This window comes from Nyctereutes procyonoides, unplaced genomic scaffold, assembly GCF_905146905.1.
Source record: "Nyctereutes procyonoides isolate TBG_1078 unplaced genomic scaffold, NYPRO_anot_genome, whole genome shotgun sequence".
In the NCBI taxonomy this organism is placed as follows: domain Eukaryota; kingdom Metazoa; phylum Chordata; class Mammalia; order Carnivora; family Canidae; genus Nyctereutes; species Nyctereutes procyonoides.
In genome coordinates, this window is record NW_026575133.1 from 28092450 (window position 1) to 28117650 (window position 25201).

A 25201-nucleotide genomic window follows, 5' to 3' on the forward strand; every position below is an offset into this window, starting at 1 on the left:
AGTCCTGATCTCCCGCTCTCCCTCACGCTATCTTCTATGCCCCCCACCTCCTGGGCTGACCTTCCCTCCGTGCAGCTGACTTCTGTTCATACAGCTTTATTGAGCTGTAACTCACGTACCATAAAGTTTACCCTTTACAGCGTACAATTCGATGGGTTTGTATATTGACAAAGTTGGGCAACCATCACCACTGTCTGATTCCAGGACAGTCTCATCACCCTCCCGAGAAGCCCCCTCCCTGCTGTTCCCCATCACCCCTTCACCCCAGTCTCTGGCAACCACTAGTCCTCTTTCTCTGGATTTGCTTATTCTGGATAATGCCTATAAATGGAATCATATGACATGTAGCCTTCCAGTTTGGCTTCTTTCACTGAACATCATATTTCTAGGGTTCATCCCTGCAATAGTATGTGTGAGGCTCTCATTCCTTTCTACGGCTGAATACTATCCCATGGCACGGATACACCACATTCTGAGCATCTGTTCATCAGCTGATGGGCATCTGAATTGTTTTCATTTTTGGGTTTTAATGACTGATGCTGAACTTCTGTGTACAAGGTTTTATGTGGACATAGGTTTTCCATCTCGTGGTTGTATACTTAGGAGCAGAATTGCTGGGTCCTAGGGCAATTCCATGTTTAACTTCTTGGGGAAATGTCAAACTGGTTTCTGAAGTCCCTGCACCATTTTAAATTCCTACTAGCAATGTTCGAGGGTTCCACTTTTTCCTCATCTTTGCCAACACTTGCTCTTCTCCATTTCTTTGACTAGAGCCATCCCAGTGGGGGTGCAGTACCATCTCCTTGTAGTGTTGACTTTCCTTTTCCTAATGACTAAAATGTTTTATGCCTTTTCATATGATAGTTGGCTGCTTGCATATCTTCTTTGAAGAAATGTCTATTTTTAAATATTTTTATAGCAACTCTAAGAGAAAGATGCTCAAGGATGCCTCCTTTTCTGTCACCCACATAAATGAGTGAACAACAGTGATTCACAGACTCCCATCAGACAGCATTTCACATCGATGTACCTTCAGCGAGAGTGACATCACTACATGGAGGCTAAGAGAATTTCTTTGGCATTCTACAGATAAGAGCTTGAGTTACCTTGGACACATAAAAAATTTGTGACTTTGAGATAGAAACAAAAAACCCCTAGACTCTTAAATATAGAAAATAAGTGGTTACCAGAGAGGAAGTGGGAGCATGGGTGGGGGTGAAATAGATAAAGGGGAATAAGAGTATACTTATCGTGATGAGCACTGAGTAATGTATACAAATGTTGAATCACCTGAAACTAATATTATACTGTATGTTAACTGGAATTTAAATAAAATTTTTTAAAAAAGAAATGTTAAATCATTATATATACCTGAAGCTAATATAGCACTCTATATTAATTGTGCTCCAATAAAAATAAATAACAAAAAATTTTGTGACTTAGACAAGTCATCTAATGCTCTCTGCCTCAGTTTCCCCACCTGTAAAACAGGGATCATAATGTTTATTTCACTGTACTGTCATGAGAAGTAAGAGAAGACACACTGAAAACCCTTTGCACATGGCTTGGCATATAGGAAGCACCCAATACAATTCACTTCTTTATTCAGTGCAGATATATATATGTGCATATATACACACACACACATATATATATATTCATATATAGTATCAACCATGGGCCAGAGTAGGCCCTGAAGTCACAACAATGAGCAAAACAGACAGAAAATCTCTGCCTGTGTGGAGCTTATATGCAGCTTAACATTTTAGCAAAAGTTAATGATTCTAGTTATTATTATAATTCAACATTTTTACTCTTGATTGCAAAATAAGTACCAGCTCATCAGAAACCAGAAACTAGAATGACAAGATAAAGTTTCCCTAATGAACTTGAACTTTAGAGAGAGATGAAGCATTAGTTTCAGTAATTACGGCTCTCCTGCCGGCTCCCCAGAAAGGCCTTTTCTTCCTCTATACTTGCAGAGAGATATGAAGGAGAAATGCCTAAGAAGACACCCAGCAGTGGGTCCACAGGTCTTTGGAATATGAATAAAGGAGAGAATACCAAGATTTAGCACTTCCAGGTGTCTGAGCAAAGAGAGGGATAACACACCAACTGAAGGGAGTTTTAGAAGCTTCAGAACAGATAATTTAAAAAAAATAGACTAAAAAAGAAAATGAGAGGCATACTTGGGTAGAAAGAGCAAGCAGAGCGGCTTTTGATCCTGGAAAAACAGGTGGGGTGGAGGCAAGTGGCCCTGAATCTGAAACCGAAGGGTAACACTTGAGAGCTCCTCTGGGCATGGGGAGCAAAACTTTCCTGAGCAAACAAGGGTGCAGGAAACACAAACAACCCTGCTCTGTCGGGAAGTCAGTAGAAACACACAAAACTGACCTGCACTCAAGACCAGATTCACCATGGACTAGGCATGTGAACCGAACAAGTTGCTTGCCTTTTTTTTATTTCATCATCTGCAAAATGGGTTGATCTATTCCAACCCCATCCAGCAGGTTAGACTCTCAATCCTTCTAAGAGAACATTTCCACCACCTAGGATGGGAGGCCTTTAGCATAACCTAGTTGTTGATACCCAGCTTACTGTGGGATTTTCTGGGATGTCCAGATAATCACAGTCTCTTTGTGTGTGTGAGAGAATATGTCAAACCTAGGAGAACAGGAATATCAATAGGCTGGTTTTTTGGAGAAAGTCAGACACACAAATAGTCAGGGAAGAGTAATTTGCCCTATCAGATATCAAAATTTGCTTTAAAAGTGTAGAGAAAATGTCAGCGCATTGCTATAGGAATAAACAAAAAAACAACTAGTGGAAAAGAATAAGAAATCCAGAAAGAGACTTTCCCATATATGTAATGTGAAAAGTAATGAGGTAGTGTGGATAAACAGAAACCATAATAGATGATGCTGGGACAATTAGTTGTCATTATTTTAAAAACCAAAATTTGTTCCCTACTCCTTACCACACCCACAAATCAGCTCCAGATAATCTAAAAACTTTAATCTGAAAGGTTAAGCTCTAGGACTATAAAGAGATAAAATAGTTAAGATCTCTATGATCTTGGGTAAGAAATTATAACTTTAAAATGTTCCCAAAGCAAACACTACTAAATAAAAGTTTGATTAATTTGAGTATTTTTAAGAATTACTGACTATTAATGGTGTAATAAAAAGAGAAAGCAAGCTACAAATTAGAAAAAGATATTTGTAACCCACAAAACAGAGTATCAAAACCAATAAAAAACTACTATATCTGAAACTAATGATACATTGCATGTTAACCAATTGAATTTAAATAAAAGTTATTTTTAAAAACTTCTATAAATTAATTTGAGAAAGACTAGCAACTCAATGGAAATATAGGCAAAGACAGAACACAACATTTCTTGGAAGAGAATGTCCACTAAGCAACTGAAAAGAGAGATATAGATATATAGATATGATATTGGGGAAAATAACCTTATTAGCAAATAGAGAAATGAAAATAAAATCATAATAAGAGACCATTTCATAGCTACCCAACTGGTAAAAAATAACAATACTAGTTATTGATAAAGACAAGGGGCAGCTGTGACTCTCATGTATGGCTTGTGAGCATCAGCTGATACAACCAGTGAGAAAGTAACCTGGTGAAGGTGAAGATGAGCAATTTAGCTCTCATTTACAGTATTTCATCAAAATCTAACACTCCATCAATTATAAGATGTACCATTTTCTGTATCATCAAGAAGGAAAAAAAGCTTCCAATTATGCTCTAAGGTATCACTAATTTTAAGACACATTCTGATTTCAGATGTATTAAAATATAAAAAAAACCCCACATTTTAGGATAAATCAGTGTGTATGTAAAAGAAACCTGCTAATCAACACCAGAATTTACAAAACTGTCCATAGAGTCATTGCTTTTATTGGTAAAAACCTGAAAACAACCAAAATGTACTTTGATAGAACTTATAAATAGTGAGATATTCAACACTCCAGCAGTGAAAATAAATAAACTACAGGTGCACAGATCAACATGGGTGACAAAAAAACAAATCAAAATAAGAGCAGAAATTAGTGAAACAACAGGAAAAAATAGAAAAACATTAACAAAACCAAAATTGGGTTTTCTAAGGGAAAAACAACAAAATCAATCAAGAGAAACATTAAAAACACATACAAGTAGCCACTGTCAGGAATGGAAGAAGTGTTACGACTACAGGCATGAAAAGGATAGTGAGGAGATATTATGAATACATTTTATGGGAATAAATTCAACAACATAGAAAAGATGTACGAATTGCTTAAGAAAAACACGACTTACCAAAACTGACACAAGATAAAGTAGAAAATCTTAAGAGTCCTAGAGCTAATAAAGGAATTCAGTCATTATTAAAAAACTTTTTATAAGGAAAACTCTAGGCACATATGGCTTCACTGCAAATAAGGAATAGAATAAGATGGGAGAAAACCAAGTGTTAGCTCAAGCAGCCTGTAGGCATATATGGGAAAGATGAACTTTAAGGAAAACAAAAAATAATGCCAACTACAAGACTCTTGAGAAGTTAGAGACAGAAGCACAACCTATCAAGACTACTAGGAATACCTGACAAAACCATTACAAATATATATATATATATATATATATATATATATATATATATATATATAGAGAGAGAGAGAGAGAGAGAGAGAGAGAGAGAGAGAAAGAAAGATTATAGATCAATGTCCCTCATGAATATGGACCAATGGTTCTCAGGGGTAATCTGCCTCCCAAGGGATGCTTGGCTGTGTCTGGAAACGTTTCTGGCTGTCACCACTGGAGGGGCAGGTGCTACTAGTGACAGCAGATATTCCCTTCCAAGAGGCCACAGAGTCTGGGCTCTGAGACACCCCCCTTCAGCCTTCAGCACCCCCCCACCCAACCGCCTCCCAGTGGCTAACATCACAACTACATCTTTGTCCCATGCCTCAGCACTTCCCTTGGCCCCAGGAACTCTCAGACCTTGGGCAGGGAGACTCTACTGGGCTCCATCAAAGTTGGGTCACCCCAGATCAATCTCCAGTAAGTGGAGTCAGGACTCATATGCAGAGTGAGCACAAAGCAAGCATTCTTTAAAAAAAAAAAAAAGCTTGCTATTATGCTGCTAAACCCCATTCATAGAAACCCAGTAGGATTCCCAATAGGGCCATTTTGGAGTAAATCTCTTTCAACTCAGGGGAACTCTTGTCTTATCACTTAAGGCCCAGTTCAAACTATTTCCCTCTAGAAGCTTTTGCCCCCAGAAGAAACAACCAGTTGCTCAGACATTGGAGGACCTGACACCAACTTTGACTTTAGCAAAGCTAAGTTCTCACAGCCCGTTTCCCATTTGTGACATGAGAGGAAGCACCCCACTCACTTCAGGGAATTGCTTACTGCAGGGAGAGCCCCCAGCACATGTGCCTGGCACGTGGCAGAAACTGAGGAATGGCAGCTTCCAATTAGTATAAGAGCGAATTAAAAGTTTGCTCAACTAGGCTGAATTACACGTGCTGGTTCTCCCAGGGTGGGCCCAGTTCAGTGTGTCCACTGGCACCTTTCCTGAGAGGCCAGCATCCCCATAACTGGGACTGGATTAGACCAGCGCCCCCAAGATGTATCTGCAAATAAAGAAGAGGGAGAAGGAAAATGCAATGATGCTTTGAGAGCAGGAGGCATCGATTTCTCGCTCTCCACACCCTTACTTAGAGCTACCTGCCTCAGGTGCCCCCTCCTGCTCAGAGTGTCTGTCCTCCTTGTCCCCATGAGATCAGCTTCCCTGGGGAAGGACTGTCCATTATACATCCAGGGTGCAAGTCCTGTCCCACCAAACCCCCTACCATCCAAGTGAGATGCCAAGATACCTGCTTGCGCAAGACCCAGCTCTGTTTCTTACCTGATTAATCTAGGCTTCCCATGCAGGCCTCCGAGCTCCTCCCTTCAGTGTCCAAACTACTCTGGTTTTGTCGCTGGGGAATTTCTGAGCTTCTGCTCCCTGACGTTTCATTTTTCTTTGGTGTCGCATTTGCCATCCCCCACTGTACTTGCTCTTACGGTCGTAACGGGGCATTTTGCTCTCCCAGTCTCCCAGTCCTCTGCATCTGGCTGGAAGCTGTCCTACCAAACAGAGGCTGTTACAGTGTTTGGGGTACACAGTCCCTCCTTTCATAGGATATCACTGGTATCATAAACCAAGATCCAAGAGGCATATCCAGCTTTTTTATGACGTCTACAGAGATAGCTTTACTGCATCTCTTGCTCACTCCCTGGGGGTAGAAGAGATAGATGGTGATGCCACAGGTATGGTGATGCCATACAAACTTAATTTTTCTACTAAGAATTATCCAAATCCCTAGAATGAACTCTAAGTTTTTTGTTGCTGCTGTTTTCCAGTTCTGCTTTCCTCCTCCCTCAGTAAAGTCACAGAAATAAGGCATATCGGGTGCATCTGGAAGTTCTCAGCAGGCTCCCGTTCACCTGGCACACACACCATGAAACATGGCACTGTCTTTGGACACCCCAGAGGACTCTGCACAGGGTTGTTTCCCTTGGCGGGTCTCTGTGGGGTGACAGTCACCCCCATCAGCTCTGTGCTTCTCCTGGGAACAGAAACCAGCCACTTCCACCTTGCTGAGAAGGAGCTGATGCCCAGATGGCTTGCTCGCAGCATCTGAGGTCACACTCACAGGAAGAGCTATGTATTTTCATTTCAGGCCTGGAAGATTTTTAAACAAATCTCCAAATATATCATGATACTCTTAATAGATTCCCGCTACCAGGTTGCAAAACATGAAGTTGTGCTCTACAGACCCCTACAAATCAAGTGCATTGTTTGAAATCCATGGATGTAAAGGAAACAGTGAGAAAAATATTTATAGCTGAAGCCCACAGCAGCAGGGATTCTGATTCTATAGATAATATATTTTCATTTCCCTTTCATGTGTCTTGGATCTTCCCATTAGAACTAAAAGTGGTGGAAATATAGCCTTTTTTTTTTTCCTTGCAGGCAACACACAAGTGCTCTCTGGTCTCTGCTTACTCAATCAAGCCTTTCCCCTAAGAATCTCTGTGTTAAGGATCATGGCATGGAAAACGATGAGCCATAACAACACCTGCGTGCAGCATAGCTGTCCTTGAACCTCCAGGGCACACCAGCTCACACCCACATCAGGCGTGGGCGCTATAATCCCTGCCGTTTGTTCTTCTTCTCCAAGGACAATCTGAGCTATCACTGCAGTCCATTGACCCTCCAGGTGGAGCAGAATCTTGAGCCTACTCTTTTTCCTATTGGTGTGGAACAAATGGTACAGCCCCTGAAGAGCCACCTGGGGCACAGGAGGGACACAGTTAGGACAGAAGTCCACCCTTTGCATGATGTGGGTTCTGGAAGGGGCCTCTTCAGTGGTGCTGCTCTGGGAAGAAGTGGGCACTGACAGGGGAACCAGGTCTTCAGTCTGGGACAAGAAGTCCCAGACTGTAGAACACAGAACCACCTCTATCTGTGGATGGGCCAGAGGGCTTGATACACCTTTGAACTTGGCAGGGGGGCGGCTAGGGTGGTGGCACTTTGAGGCAGTGTTCAGTAAGCATGCTTTGGCAAACACACCAAAGACCCTCTCATGGCCCTAGTGCTGATTCCACCCAAGATCAGGAAAGAGTGAAGACTGCTCCCGTCCCCTGAGTGTGGCAAGGATGTAAACGTAGTCCTGCTGGACACCAAGCCAAAGCTTGCCCACCAAGCTGCATGCTGGCCCCAAAGAAATGGTTTCCACCCGGGCTCTCAGTGCTGAGACCGTCCACCACAAAATTATGCATAAAGCCATATTTGTGTTCTTACAGATGACAATGCCCTTGAACTCTTCCAGAGCCCTGCCTGTGTCTGATAAAAATGTCTGCCATTCAAAAGCAGCCCTGAAAATCCCACAGCAAGAAGTCTGGCCAGGTAAGGACGCTCAGGGTCCTTGATCACCAGCTTTGTGTTTCCCCTAAAACAAAGCTTCCAAGGGCTGGATTTGGCAAGTCAACCATTACCCTGCCAAGTCCTCAGAAGCTGGAATACAAACACCCAAGATTAAACAAACACAGGGACGTAAAAATAAAGAGAAATGTAAGTGGGTTTGGTGCTTATCTTTTTTCCCAACAAAAGATAACAGGTAATTGCTTTTTTATCACTAGCACTTGAAATTTGAAAGTAAAGAAGGAGCGAGGCTTGCTATCACACCTAAACTTGGCAGCCCATTGATCCTTAACTTCCACTTCTGCTGAGCACCAATAGTTAAACAACCCTGATACTCGTATACAATTCAATAAGCAAAAGAGCCAAAAAGCAGCAAAGGAAATGTCAACCGTGTCATTTCCAATAGGAGGGCTTTGTGTTTTGATTTTGTTAACTGATTACATATATACATCCCCGCCCCCTTTACCACCATCCCCCAAAAAGTTCTAAAATGTCATCGAGTCTCTAAACGCAGCCTTCACCAAAGTAGAGACGTCTGGACAAGCGGAATGAGATGCTTCATGGCTTCCCCAGAAAAGGAGAAAGCTGTTGCCTAGCAACCCAGCCCCCCAAAACTCCTGCCAGTTGCCTGGCTCTTGTGAAAAGGGAACATTTTTAAGAGACACAGCTCTTGCCTGTAGCTGCCAAAGCAAAGTGCTTCACAGGGGAGCACCCTCTCTTTCCTCCCCGGGGGCTTTCCCATACAGTGACACAGAGGGAGCCAAAAAGTGCCATGTCTGAGCTTCCTGGCTTGTTCCCCTCCGAGAGGAAGATCCTCAAATTCCTCCCCACTTAAGTTCTCAACAGAATTTACTTTCTTCTGTCTAAAGACTTCCCTGGATGCTCAAGAAATTGCAATGGTCCGCAGAGAACCTGCGGTCTCTCATATCTGGAGGTAATTGTCTGGGTTTCAATGTGCTACCGAAAATTTTGAAATCAAAGGTATTTATTGAATACCGTCATGGGTTCAGTTGTCTCTCCCCAAACTTGTATGTTGAATTCCTAAGGTAATCAGGCTGACACGAGGTCATTAGGGTGGGCCCTGATCCAATACGATGGGTGTCCTTATAAAAAGGGTGAGTTTGGACACAGATACGCTCACAGAGGGAAGGTCAGGTACAGATGATGGCAGGGAGCAGGATGGTGCTCAAAGAAGCTGAGGATTGTCAGAGACGGCCAGCAACCCCCAGGAGCGAGGGCGAGAAGGATGGACGGGACAGACTCAGAAGGAACCCTGCCAAGGGCACCTTGACTTTGGACTTCCGGCAAGGGATAACCTAAGCCTTAGTGAAATTTTAGGTTGAATTTCGCAGGCTTCATTTTTTTTACCATTCCTGTTGGAGATGACACTGTTTCCCTTAGTTCATTTTAAATCTAATTGGGGGCCTCCAGACCTGAGAAGCAATGTTTTTGCTGTCTAAGCCACCTGATGTGGGGTCATTTGTTTGGGCGGCTCAGAAAACCAATACTGCCATTCCCCACAGTGCCACAGGCTGCTACAGGTGTCACCCCCTCTCTCACTGAGCCCCCACGGCTCCCTGTGTAGGATTCACCCCGCTTAGCACACAGGGAAGCCCGGGGTTTAGGGAAATGGGGTACCTTGTCTGATACCCCACAGCTCCCAAGCACAGGAGTTGGAATTCAGGGTGAAGTCAGGTGCCTCGGAAGCCCACGGTCTTCACCCCCTTGCTGGTCTCTCTCTGCTCATTCTAGATGAGGCTTCCCTTGCCTGGCGGCCAGGGGTTCCCCCCCACACACACAAAGTAACTAACAGCAGAGCTAACTGCTAACCAGGGCAGGGAAACCCCGCAAAGCCAAGGCGCTCTGAAATATTTAACATATCAATGGGAGGCATATTGCCAGCTGAGCTCAAGCCAGGAGCTGGTCGTTGGCCGACAGGCAAGAGATTCCTGCTCCAGCAAGCTGAGCCCGGAGCAAAGTTAGCTTTGAAGTTTATTAAACGGCTGTGTCTGTAGGGTCAGGGGAGAAAGTATCTGGAGGGGCCCCTGCTGTCCCAGCTCTGGGCAAGGCAGTGCAGGGGGACCGTCCCACCACGGGGGCAGAGTGGGGTACTTAGGAAGTGCTTTTCAGAATTTGCAACACTCAAGGATCCTATTCTCATTTGGATTCCTGCATTTGACAGGGAAAGCAAACTTCCATGAATAGAGTAAAAACCCACAGGAGGGCTCTGCTCCACAAGCAAGAGATGCTAAAATCACCACCAGCAAATGAAGGTGAATTGGTATCACAAACAAGGTCACCACGCTCAGAAAACTAAATCCATGGTGGGAAGGGGGGGGGATATCTTTATTGTTAGTGGGAATCTGTGCAGTAGCATTTGAACTTGGCGAAGGTTCCCCATCAAAGAAGCCACCTCCATCTACTACATTATTTAAAGGATCAGATCACATTAAAAAAAATGCATTTTAGTAATTCTTCCAGTCACACAGATCTTCAGCCAAACGCTGTAGAAGTAAATTCATTCCATAAATATCGCATATGTGAAATGATCAAATAGTAAAATCTGACTAACACGCTATAATGAAACAAAAGAAATATAAAGCTTATTTTTAAGTGATTTTTATAAAATGGGCAAAATTTGGGGACTCCTGGGTGGCAGTTAAGCATCTGCCTTCAGTTCAGGTCATGATCCCAGGGTCCTGGGATTGAGCTCCATGTAGGGCTCCCTGCTCAGCATGGAGCCTGTTTCTCCTCCCCTCCCCCCCACCCCCGCCCATCCCTCCTTTTCCCCTCCCTCCCTGCCTCCCTTGTGCTCACTTTCTCTCTCTCACTCAAATAAATAAATAAAATATTAAGAAAATAAACAAAATGGACAAAATTTATAAGCCACGATATTTGGAAAAAGCTTATAAATTAAAAATCCCAGCATGCACTTATTAAACACATCGTATGACTTCTTGGTTCTTTGCAATTTTAAAAAATAATGAGAATTCTTGTGATAAAACATGAAGTGCCAAACAAGGAAACCTTGGCTGCTGGGAAGAAAGCAAATATTCGCAAGATCACAGAGAGAAAAGGAGGGAAGTAATAAGTTGGCCTGGAAGAGACAAAACCATCATGACTTCTGACGATGTGATTGTCTACCTGGGAACCCTAGGGTCTGAGCCGTAAATGATTAGAAACCACTGGCAGAGCTGTGTGGTTAAAGCACAATCAAAAACTACTCCCCCTCCAAAATCCAAAAGAAACCAAAAAAGACCTACTCCCAAGAATCAATGACTTTCACAAAGAGCAGCAATAACCAATTGCAAATCATCATCAGAAAAAAAATTAACAATAGCAAGAAAATTATACACAATCCAGGAAAGCATCTAACAAGAACTATGCTATGCCTATGTCAAGAAGATCATAAAGTTATACTAGAGGAAATAAAAGAAAGGCTAAGTGGATGGGAAAGCATGCCACATTTCTGGATGAAGAAGTCAGAATTGTAAAGTCAATGCTCCCCAAATTAATTTATATATTCTAAATTTAATTTTAAAAATGGACAATAAACAAATTAAAAAATAAAATTAAAAAATTGAAAATGTGATTTATAAATGTATGTGGAAGAGAGAATACATAAGAATACTCAGATCAGTTTTGATAATATACACGAAGAGTGCGATATTGCCATAATACATAGCGAAACATACAATTCAAACAGTGTGGTTGGTCCTAGTTAAGGAAAAGCTGGTTAGATCAATGAAATAAAACAGAGAGTAAGACACCCATGCACACTGGGGGATTTACTATCTATAAGATGCTACCAATCAAAGGGAACAGGATTGGTATTGGTAATCCATTTAAGGATAAAATAATCCTAGGGCCCATATTTAAGCCATCCACAAAACAAAATTTAAAATGGATTTAAAGTGTAAACATAAACAAGTGAAATTTAAAAAAATAAAATAATATTTTTTATAACATTGGAAGTCTTCTTAAAGACAACATATCAAGAGGCCATAAAAGATTAACAATTAAAATATAAGATAATAAGTAACTCTAATATGACAAATGTTGTTACATACAAAATTAAATGACAAGCAACAGACTGGAAGAAAACATTGAAAGGAAAAATACACAGGATACAAAATTAACTTCTATGCCTATATTAGAATATACTTTTTAAAAGTAAGTAAATGATTTGAACATGGATTTCACAGAAAATACAATGGGGTAATATTCAATTAAAAAAGATTCTGGGGCAGCCCGGGGGGCTCAGCAGTTTAGTGCCACCTTCGGCCCAGGACATGATTCTGGGGACCCGGAATCAAGTCCCATGTCGGGCTCCCTGCATGGAGCCTGCTTCTCCCTCTGCCTGTGTCTCTGTCTCTCTCTCTCTCTTTCTCTCATAAATAAATAAATAAATAAATAAATAAATAAATAAATAAATAAATAAATAAATAAAAATTTAAAAAAAGATTCTGAAGCTCTTTAGCAATTGGGAAATATACATTAAAACATTTAAATAAAATAATACTTTATGCATTAAAGGATATTATTAAAGAAATGAAAAGACAATATACAGAATGGAACAAAATGTTTGCAGAGCGGATATCTGGTAAGATCCAGAATCCTGCATATATAAAGAACTCTGCAGCCTAACAACTAAAAGACAACCCAGTATTAAAATGGCCCAAGAATTGGCATAGACACTTCTCCAAAGAATTTATGCCATGGCCAACAAGCACATGAAAAGAGGCTCAACAGTATGAGTCATGAGGGAAATGTAAATCAAAACCATATAAGACCCCACTTTATATCCAGGATGGCTATAATTAAACCGAAAACAAAACAAAACCACACATACCACAAACCCCCCGGAAAGTAACAAGTACTGGTGAGGATGGGAAGAGATAGAAACTTTCAAACATGGCTGGTGGGAATGTAAACTGGTATGGCCACTGTGGAAACCAGTTTGGTGGCTCCCCCAAAAGTTAAACCTAATCACCATATGATCATATTATCATATATATGTAGATGTATATACATGTATCTATACAAAAGTATTGAAAACAGGTCCTCAAATACTTGTACACAAGCGTTTGTGTCAATACGAATTCACAATAGTCAAAAGGCAGAAGCAAACGAAATGTCCATCAAGAGGTGAGTCCATAAACAAACAGCTGTACGTTGTACAAGGGACAATGTATACACGCACATACACACACTGGAAAATATTCAGTTGTAAAAAGAAGTGAAGCATCAACAGAAGCTACAACATGGATGAACCTCAAAAACATCATGCTAGGTAAAAGAAACCAGACACAAAGGATCCCATATTATATGATTCCCTTTATGGGAAACGTCCAGAATAGGAAAATCCACAAACATGAAAGCAAATTAGCAGTTGCTAGGAACTGGGGGGAGGTATGAATAGGAAGGAAGTAAGGGGCACAGGGTCTTCACTCGGTGAGATGAGATGATTTGGAACTGGATAGAGGCGCTGGTTGCATAACATCGTGAACGTACAAATGCCACTGCCATGTACACTTTAAAATGGTTAAATTTGGGGGCGCTTGGGGAGCTCAGTAGGTTAAGCGTCTGCCTTCGGCTCAGGGCATGATTCCGGGGTCCCACAATGAGCCCCTGGTCGGGCTCCCTGCTCAGCGGGGAGTCTGCTTCTCCCTCTGCCTCCGCCCCTCCCCTCGCCCATGCTCTCTCTCAAATAAGTAAATAAAATCGTAATAAAATGGCTAAATTTTTTGTCATGTTTCACTTCAATAAAAAACAAAATACCTTCCCTTTTTCTTAGTTTGGTGAACACGATCATACACACATGTACACACATCTGTAACAATCCAGTGTCCGGGTGTGGGAAAGTAGGTTCTCTCTATACTTTTGGCTCAAACATCAACCGGCACAGCATTTTGGGGAAGGACATTTGGCAATATCTATCAAAATTTAAAACGTTTGTACCTTGTGACTCCTCAATTCCACTTATGAAATTCAATTCCACACACGCCCTGAGGTAGATGGGTATGTTCACTGGTGCTTAGTTGTTTAAAAAATGACACAGAAAATCCAGCAAATGGGTGTGGTTGGTTTTGTTGAGAGCCTCAAAGAAAAAAAAAACCGAAGGGCCATTTGGTCTCAAATTGCCCTTGAACATCCCTTAAATCGCCCATAAATTACATATATGTGATCTGCGTAAACAAGTCTGTATAGCAATAAAAATGTACAAACATATAATTTACACTATAATGTATAATATGTACGTCCATAAAGTAGTTGTAATAAAAATTAAATCATTCAAGTGCTACACTGCTTAGACACACTTCAACAAATTTGTGAATATTCAAACTTGCCAGCTCTGCCCGTTGGTGAATAATGAAGTGTCCACGCATTTTGGTTCTTTCATCTGAAAAATGGGGATGCTACACACACCTGTCTCCAAGGGTCACCGAGAAGACACGCTGAGTTAATTCAGATAAAGTGCCTGGCACTATAGCTGGCACATCTTCAGTATGCAGTGAATGTGAGATGTTATTAGGCAGCCGAGGGGTTGACCTTCTGGAAGGCGAGGTAGATAATTCACAGACGATTTCACAGAATGCAGTGTGATGAGGATCTCTGGCAGCTGTGGGCACAGGTACACGGGGGAACAGAGCAGGGCACTAAGGACAAGCTGACCACCCCTAGGGGCCCTTCCCACCACCTCTTGGCCCATTTGAAAGTTGGCCATGAACCCATTTCCTGAGACAGAACCACCAAAGGCTCCTAAGACCAATACTAACATGCTTTTCCCTGGAGGACTTCATTCCTCCAGGCCTGTGCTATCAACCATCAGCACATGTGTTTAAGAATTCCCTGTGTTTGTTCTCTGGAAAATAAACTGTTGGAAAGAAAAATCAATTTTCATTAGCAGTGCTATTACTTTCAAGAGAATCCCTTCTCAAATAAAAGTGTTAGAGGATGCTCCAAAAGCTGGTGTCACTTTGACTTTCCCCTGCAGGACTGAGTGAGTTGCTGACTCGAGCCTCAGCGTGGTCGTCTCCCCTCAGCCCCCTGCCCCGTCAGCATCCCGAGAGGACATGCCACCAGAAGCCAGCAGGTGCCACCGAGGCACAATGCAGGCTGGGCGGGCCTGGGCTAACCCGAGAGCCTCCGCTTGAGGCCGAGTAGCCCTGACTTCAGCTGATGCAGGCACAGGACTGGGGTTGCCTGACCCCATTCTTCAAGAGAAACTCTATGCCTGAATTTTTATTTAAAATCTGCCGTTTTTTTTTTTTTTTAATATGAAGTATAAACAAGAAGCACTGTTGGGTCCCTCCAAATCTGCGGGATGGACCTGGCTCAATGGTCCCAGTTGGTGGCTTCATGGGACACACACTTGCCCTTGTAGGTTTGAAACTGTGCGTGCAAAGGTGATCACAGACCACAGCTGTGGATGTCATAGGAAAACAATCTGCTGTGTTCTTCGGGTCCAGCAAAGCCCATTGTTGGATGTGAGTCAGTTTCCCATCCGCAGCCTGTCACTCATCTGCCTTCAGGACTCAGCCCCAATCGCCTCTCTGCACCGTGCCCCCCTGCTGGGGGGTCATCATTTCAAATAACACCTGTCACTCTGTGCTGTGCTTCACATACACCTCACTTAACAAAAATAAATCACAAGACGCATCTTCACCAAGAAAGCACACTGAGGTTTATTTTCATTTCCACTTAAGAAGTCAACAGAATTTGTGACACTTGGCACCTCCCCTTTGTCAGTGGAGCTGTTAGAGAGATTATCTTAAATGAATGTACAGAGAATGATGGAATCAGGGAAGGGAAAGTACAGAGCCACCAGGCAATGCTAGAGAAGAATTGATTTTTCCTAACGGAGAGGAGTGAATAAATCGCATGAAGCACGGCCCGGGAGAGCTACTCTGAAACCCATTCTTTCCCAGATGGTGGAATGCCCCTGCCTTGCCCTATTGATCCCACTGCATGCACAGCCAGAAGAGTGGAGGACCTTTGATTATCTGGTGATTTCAGTATCTCTCCCTCCTTCCTGATCAGCACTGGCAGGATGATGGATTTTGAAGACAATTTCTAGGCTAGATCTCCCATATCTGGCGAGGGCAAAATGACTTCTAAACACTACAGTCATTTCTAGAAGAGATAAATGTCAACCCTTTATTTAAAAGACGTGGTGCCTGTTATCCTGTGTCTGGAAGTGACTCATAGCCTAGCTGAGGTGGGACATAATACATCTCCACCTCTACCCTCCTGTCACATCACAGAGGCTGTGACTACACAGCTGCCTTCATCCACTTAATCACACCCTGCCCTCCTCTGATCTCTCCCATCCAGAGCCAGGGCCCCACTCTCCAGGGACCATGGGAGCTGAGATGACATTAAGCAGAGTACAAATCTCCCATAAACCACCATTTGGGTACAAAATGCACAAGCTATGGTTAGTTTTCCAATACCCTAACTCCTCTTGGTTACGGTGTCTCTACGATCTTAATTAATTCCTGTGCCTTACCTTGTATTATATAAAGGAAGGCATCATGACCTGTATACCTGGCCAAACGAGTGACATCAATGTTTCCCTCTTTTTGGTCACTGATAAAGAAGCCTTTAAAAGTATTCACTTACTCTTATCAATATGCTATGACTGTTTCATGCTGAATTCTCTCCATTGCCCATGATCCCAAGGTGGCTAAGGAACCTAGAGGCAGAAATTTCTCACAATATTTAAATAGCACTCTCTCTCTATCTCTCTCTCTTTTCTCCCTCTGGCAAATACATCTACTGGAATTCCTGAAACCATGGAGGCCAGAGGGAAGTAACACAATATCTCTCAAATGCTTAGACAACAACAACAACAACAACAACAGAACTTTCAACCTAGAATCCTATACCTCAGGAAAGTATCATTCAGAAATGAAGAGGACGTCAAATAGGAAAAAGAAAAAACAAAGAAAATCCGTGGCCAGCAGGCTTACCCTAAGAGAATGGTAAAGGTAGTTCTCTCTAAATAGAAAGGAAAAGATAAAGGAAAGAAACTGGAACACCAGGAAGGAAGAAAGAACACAGTGAGCAAAAGTATGGATAAATACAATAGGTTTTCTTCCCCTCTTGAGTTTTGTGAGGTATGTTTAACAGTTGAGGCAAAAATCACATGATGTGGTTTTAAATGTACGTAGAGGAACTATTTTTAAACCATTGTATTATAAATGCAGGAGGATAAAAGGATATACAGGGAGGTGAAGTTTCTGTATGTCGCTTGAACTGGCAAAATGATGACAGGGGACTGTGATTTTATATAGATAGCTACTTAATATAGCTCTTCCTGCTTTCCTTTGATTGATGTTTGTGTGATATATCTCTTTCCATCCTTTTACTTTCAAGCTGCCTAGATGGCTGTATTTAAAGTGAGTTTCATGTGGATAGCAAATGGCTGGGTCATGTTTTGGAATCTAATGCACTAACTTTCATCTTTTAATCTGTGCATTTGCATTATATACACACATGAGATGTATATATACATAAGTACATAAATATATGATGTCATATACATCATGCATACATATCATATATAGAGAAATATATCTCATGTATGCTTACACAAATAGCATGTATACATGATGAAGTACAAACATGATAGTACATGCATGATATATATTTATATTATGTGTATATATATCATGTATATATGTATGTAATGTGATGAGTTTTATATCCAATACCTCATCCCTAGAGTAACCATTAACAAAAGCTATACAGGGACATACTGGGAAACATTATAGTTAAATGATAATGAAGTTGTAAGAAATGTCCAATAACCCACAGAAGGAAGGACAAGAAAATAGAGAACAGAGAAATGAATAAAACAGAAAAAGCAGAATACAAAAGAAAAGGGTTGACTTAAGTCCTAACTTATCTATAGTTACATTAAATGCAGGTGGTATCAATACACAAAATAAAAGACAATCTTTTGTGGAGTGGCTTTTAAACTATGACCCGATCATTTGCTATCCACAAAAAACTCACTTTAAATATTGCAATATAGGCAGGTCGGAAGTAAAAGAATGGAAACATTAATCCAAGGAAAGCAGGAGTAGCTGTAATAATATCAGACAAAGTAGACCTTAGAGCAAAGAAAATTACCAGAGTAAGAGAGGAACAATGCATAATGATAAAAAAAATCAATCTACCAAGGCGACATGGGAATCATAACTGTGCATGTCTCGCATAACAGAGCTGCGAACATGTGAAGCAAAAGCTGATAGAACTGAGAGGATTAGCAGACAAATCTGAAATTATACTTAGAGAATTTTAACACCCCTCTCTCAACTGTTGATAGAAGAAATGGTCACAAAACCAGCAAGCAGACAGAAGAACTGACGGACACCACGGCCAACCAACAAGATCTAATCAACATTTTTAAAACACTGAAGAAGGGCACCTGGGTAGCTCAGTGGTTGTGCGTCTGCCTTTGGTTCAGGTCATGATCCCTGGGTCCTGGGATCGAGACCTGCATTGGACTCCCCATGGGGAGCCTGCTTCTCCCTCTGCCTGTGTCTCTGCCTCTCTCTGTCTCTCACAAATAAATAAATAAAGTATTAAAAAATAAAACTACTGCACCCAACTACAGCAGAATACACATTATTTCCAAGTAGCCATAGAACATATACCAGAATACACCATTTCCTGAGCCATAAAACAAACATCAACAAACTTGAAAGAGTTGAAATCCTACAGAGTGTGTTTTCTGACTACAGTGGAATCAGACTAGAAATCAATAACAGGAATATAACAGGAAAATCTCCAAACACTTGGAAACTAAGCAACATACTTCTAAATAATCAATGAGTCAAAGAGGACATCTCAAAGGAAATAAAAAAAGTGAACTGAATGAAAATAAAAATACAGCACATCAACATTTGTGAGACACAGCTACAGCAGTGCATTTATAGCACTAAGTGCAAACAATAGAAAAGAGGGGCAGTTTCAAATTAACAACCTAAGCTCCTATCTCAAACAGCTAGGAAAAGAAGAGCAAAGTAATCCCAAAGGTGGCAGAAGGATGGAATGATAAAGGTAAAACAGAAATCAATGAAATCAAAAACAGAAAAACAATAGAGAAAATCAATAGAACAGTGCTGGTATAAATAAAACTGACAAATAAGAAAAAAAAGAGAAGAAATCGATTACTAATAACAGGAATGAAATAGAAAGATATCACTATAGAAATTACAGACATTCAAAAAATAATAAGGGGAAAGGAGAAAAAATAAGTGGGAAATATCAGAAAGGGAGACAGTACATGAAAGACTCCTAACTCTGGGAAGCAAACTAGGGGTGGTGGAACGGGAGGTGGGCGGGGGGTGGGTGTGACTGGGTGGCAGGCACTGAGGTGGGCACTTGACAGGATGAGCACTGGGTGTTATTCTGTATGTTGGCAAATTGAACACCAATAAAAAATAAATTTATTTTAAAAAATAATAATAATAAGTAAATACTATGAATAACTCTACACATAAATCTGACAACTGAGATTAAATGGACCAATTCCCTGAAAATACAAACTACCACAACTCACCCAATATGAAATACATAATTTGACTAGCCTGATAGCAATCAAGAAAATTGAATTTATAATTAAAAGCTCTGTTCCCTCCAAATATCCAGGCCTGATGGCTTCACTTGAGAATTCTACGAAACTTTAAAAAAATTAACATCAATTCTACACAATTCTGTCCAGAAAAAAGAATAATTCTCAGTTTATCTTATAAAGCTAGTATTGCCCTACTACAAAACCAGACTGGAAAGAAAGAAAGAAAATGGTCTTTATTTATATATGACATGTTTGTCTACATAGAATATCCCCCAAATGTCTACAAAAAAGTTATTAAAACTTGTAAGTTCAATAAGGCTGCCAGAGACAACATAAACATATAAAAATAAATTACATTTATATATAGTAACAATGAATGCTTGGGTATCAAAAGCTCAGTCATAATACCATGCACTAAAAAAATAAATAAAAAATAAAGTACTAGGTGTGAATCTAACAGAACATGCGTAGGACATGTGTGTTGAAAATGATACAACATTAACAAAAGGAATCAAAGAAGATATAAGTAGAGAGACATCCCATGTTCATGGATTGAAAGAGTCAACATAGTAAAGACATCAGTTCTCCCTAAATGGATTTGTAGGTTTAACATGATTTCTATCAAAATCCCAGCAAGATTTTTTTATCAGTATAGACAATTTATATGGAAATATATAGGACTTAGAGTAGCTAAAACAATTTTTTTTAAAGGAGAATAAACTGGGAGAAACCAATCTACCCAATTTTAAGATTCACTATATACCTTCAGTAATCAAGACCATGTGGCACTGGCAGATTGTTGGACACCTGTATCAATGGAACAGAATGATGAGCTCAGAAAGGCACTCACACAAATATGTCCAACTGATTTTGATGAAGGTACAAAAGCAATTCAGTGGAGGAAAGATATCTTTTTTTCATTTAAATTCAATAAATTAACATATAATGTATTACTGGTTTCAAAGATAGAGGTCAGGGATTCATCAGTCTTATATAACACCTAGTGCTCATTACATCACAGCCCTCCTTAATGCCCATCACCAGTGACCCTGTCCCTGTCCCCCCACTCCCCTCCCCTCCAGCAACCCTCTGTTTGTTTCCTATGATTTTTAAGAGTCTCTTATGGTTTGTCTCCCATCTGATTTTGTCTTACTTTATTTTTTCCACTCTTCTCTTATGTCCCTCTGTTTTGTTTCTTAAATTCTACATATAAGCAAGATCATATAATGGTCTTTCCCTGATTGACTTATTTCGCTTAGCATAATATCCTCTAGTTCCATTCATGCCATTGCAAATGACAAGATTTCATTTTTTGGAGGCTGAGTAGTATTCCTGTGTGTGTGTGTGTGTGTGTGTGTGTGTGTATACACACATATACATCACATCTTCTTTATCCATTCACCCCTCAATGGACAGCTGGGCTCTTTCCATTGTTTGGCTAATGTGGACATTGCTGCTATAAACATGGGGTGCAGGTGTTCCTTTGGTTCACTGCATTTTTATCTTTGGGGCAAGTCCCAAGTAATGCAATTTCTGGGTTACAGGGTAGCTCTATTTTCAACTTTCTGAGGAACCTCCACAGTTTTCCAGAGTAGCTGTACCAGCATTCATTCCCACCAACCGCGTACAGGGGTTTCCCTTTCTCCACATCCTCGCCAACATCTGTCATTTCCTGACTTGTTAATTTTAGACATTCTGACTGGTGTGAGGTGGTATCTCATTGTGGTTTGATTTGTATTTTCCTGATGCTGGGTGATGTTGAACACCTCTTTGTGTGTCTGTTGGTCATTTGTATGTCTTCTTTGGAGAAATATCTGTTCATGTCTTCTGTCCATTTCTTGATTGGATTACTTGTTCTTTGGGTGTTGAGTTTGATAAATTCTTTATAGATTTTGGATACTAGTCCTTTACCCGATATGTCATTTGCAAATATCTTCTCCCATTCTGGTGGTTAGTTGTCTTTTGTCTTTGTCGACTGTTTCCTTTGCTGTGCAAAAGCTTTTTATATTGATGAAGTCCCAATAGTTCATTTTTGCCTTTGTTTCCCTTGCCTTTGGAGATGTGTCTAGCAAGGTGTTCCTGCAGCCGAGGTCACAGAGGTTGCAGCCTGTGTTCTACTCTAGGATTTACATTTCTCCTTACATTTAGTTCCTTCATCCATTTTGAATTTATTTTTCTATACGGTGTAAGAAAATGGCTCAGTTTTGGGATGCGTGGGTGGCTCAGCAATTGAGCACCTGCCTTCAGCTCAGGGCATGATCCTGGAGTCCCAGGATCGAGTCCCACATCGGGATCCCTGCATGAAGCCTGCTTCTCCCTCTGCCTATGTCTCTGACTCTCTCTTCCTGTGTCTTTCATGAATAAATAAATAAGATCTTAAAAAAAGAAAGAACAGAAAATGGTCCAGTTTCATTCTTGTGCATGTGGCTGTCCAGTTTTCCCAACACCATTTGTTGAAGAGACTGTTTTTTTCCCACTGGATATTCTTTCTTGCTTTGTTGAAGATGAGTTGACCACAGAGTTGAGGGTTCATGTCTGAGTTCTCTATTCTGTTCCATTGATCTATGCGTCCTTTTTTGTGTGAGTACCATACTGTCTTGATGATCACAGCTTTGTAATAGAGCTTGAAGTCCAGAATTGTGATGCCACTAGTTTTGGTTTTCTTTTTCAACATTCCTCTGGCTATTCAGGGTCTTTTCTGGTACCATACAACTCTTGGTATAGTTTGTTCTAGCTCTGTAAAAAATGTTGATGGTATTTTGATAGGAACTGCCTTGAATGTGTAGATTGCTTTGGGTAGCATAGACATTTTTACAATATTTGTTCTTCCAGTCCATGAGCATGGAACATTTTTCCATTTCTTCGTGTCTTCCTCAATTTCTTTCATGAGTGTTCTATAGTTTTCTGAGTAAGGAAAGGTATCTTTTGAAACAAATGGTGCTGAAGCAATTGGACACTTAAAGGTTGAAACATTATCCTTGAACTAAATCTCACAGCTTATACAAAAAATTAGCTCAGAATAGAGTATGAAATAAATGGAAAATATAGAACTATAAATACTTTAGGAAAAACAAAATACTAGACTATCTGTGGGATCTGGGACTAGGCAAAGAGTTCTCAGACTTGAACTAAGAATGAACCACTAAAGGAAAACTGAAAAACTGGACCTCCTCAAAATCAAGATATTTTGCATGGTGAATACCTTGTTTAGAGGATGAAAAGGGATATATTTGCAAATATTTGAGAAAATATCTGTGAACCATATATCCAACAAATGGCTAGAATAAATTTAAAAAGAAAGTCAAAACTCTGTAGTAAGAAAAACAAACCATCCAATTAGATAAAGGTCAAAAGGCAGGAAGATACATTTCACCAATGAGCATATACAGATGGCAAATAAGCATGCAAAAAGATGCTCCACATCATTATCTGTTAAGAAAATGCAAATTAAAACCACAATGAGACATCACTATATATCTATCAGAATGGCTAAAATAAAAAATAGTGACAACACCAAATGCTGGCAAGGAAGCAGAAATACTGCATCACTCATATGTTGCTGGCAAGAATGAGAAATGGTACAGTCACTCTGGAAAACAGTTTGGCAGTCTTCTGAAAAGCTAAACATGCAACTACCATACAACATACTATTACACTCCTGGGCACTCATCCCAGAAAAATGAAGACTTGTGTGCACACACAAAAAAAAAACTGTACGTGAATGTTTCCAACAGCTTTATTTATAATAGCCAAAAACTGGAAAAAATCCATGTGTTCTTCAGTGAGCAACTAGTTAAGCAAACCATGGTACATCTATATCATGGGATATTATTCAGCATTAAAAAGGAATGAACTATTTATACATGGAACAGCCTGAATGAGTCTCTGAATAATTAATTATGCTGAGTGCAAAAGCCAATCCCAAAGGCTGCATGCTGTTTGATTTCATTTATATAACATTCTTGGCATGACAAGATGTTAGAAATGAAGAACAGGTAAATGCTTGTCAGGGATTAAGGAGAGGGAGGAGCAAGAGGGAAGTGGGTGGAGCTATAAAAAAAGTCAACAGGAGGGGTCCTTACAGGGTGGAATATTCCGTTTTGACTTGTATTGTGTCAGTATGCTAGTTGTGAAATTGCACTATAGTTTTGTTTTATTTTTTTTTACTTTGTTTTTTTTTAAGGAGGCCTGAACTCGCAACCCTGAGATGGAGACCCTCAGATCATGAGCTGAGCAGAGATTAAGGGTCCAAGGCTTAAACAGCTGAGCTACCCAGGCACCCCCAGCATTATAGTTTTGTTAAGATGTTACCATTAGGGGAAAATAGGGTAAAAGGTACATGGAATGTCTGTATTACTTCTTAAAACTGCATGTGAACCTTCAATTATTTCCAAATGAAAAACTTTGATTAAAAACATCTCCAATGTCACTGCCTTTCTCTAAATTAGAATTCATCTGGTCCTCCTCTGTTTTCTCCCTCTTGGAGAAGAGGGCGGGAGGGGAGGGCAGAGCCAGACTTGCAGCCAGGTGGTCCTGGATTTAAGTCTTTGATCTTCATATGCCAGCTGCAAAACCTTGAGTGTGTCATTCATCCCCTCCAAGCCTCAATTCTGTAAAAGAGGGATAATTAAATCTACTTTGAAGGGTTGCCCTGAAGTTAAAGAGAACATTTGCAACATGCAAATGGGGTGCCTAGTGCATAATAAATGCTTAATAACTAGTAAATGCCTCTACTGCCACCAGCACCTCTATGTGGGTTTATTCCATTTTGCTTGGTGCGATAGATGATGGTATAAGGGTTCCTCCAAAAGTAGGTGGTAAACTCCTTGTGCAAAGTACTGGGTCCTATTCATTCATTTTAACCTCAGGACATATCATAGTCTGTCACTGGTAAATACCTTATAAATGCATGCTGGACTGAATTCATGGAATAAAGTATTATAAGGGTGACCTGGGCAAAAAATATGTGGCAGAAAAACTGAAGATCAATAAAAGAATGGAAACCTTTTGTTAAAGGTTTATGCAACCTTTAAATGCAACCTGTTGTATCTCAGCAGATCTAAGGGAGCGTAAGATGCCTGCAGCAGGCACAATTTGTCCAAATTCATCTCTTAGGCCTCAGGCTGCATTTGAGATGATTTGATATAATATCCACAGGAAAAAGGCCCAGGAGAAGAGAAACCAGTGATTTACAGGATTAAGTCCAACACCGATTTCCTTATTGATAAGGAGAGACTTGTACTCTTGCTGAAGGCAGTTTTGAAAAGGTCTTCAGAATGACAATGAGGACAGCTGTGTGTCACTTGGTCGGTGGTAGAAGCACAAACAGTAATGCCTACAATTGAATTCACCCACTAGAACCAATTAGGACCCACTGCCTTTCCAAGGTACATCAAGTGGTCCTTGCGTTTCTCAATCTTTGGAGATGAAGTGGAAATTACTAGAAAATAGGTAAGGAATTGGGGAAACTGCCTATGGTTACGGTCTGGAAGTACTGGGTTCTCAAATGCCTGTGGGAGTGGAGAAGCTTGGCAGAGGAGGGAAGGAATTTGCTGGAGTTCAACTGATCTTTAAATGAAAAAGCTCCCAGTATGTCAGCCTGAAACAACATTATCATAATATCCTTATCTGAAATG

General features: G+C 40.6%; 1 protein-coding gene across 2 annotated transcripts in view; it reads right to left on the reverse strand.

The window, feature by feature from the left end:
- Window positions 1-25201, reverse strand: part of CUNH10orf90 (chromosome unknown C10orf90 homolog) — a 206944-nt gene that overhangs the window by 82810 nt on the left and 98933 nt on the right. The window lies entirely within an intron of this gene.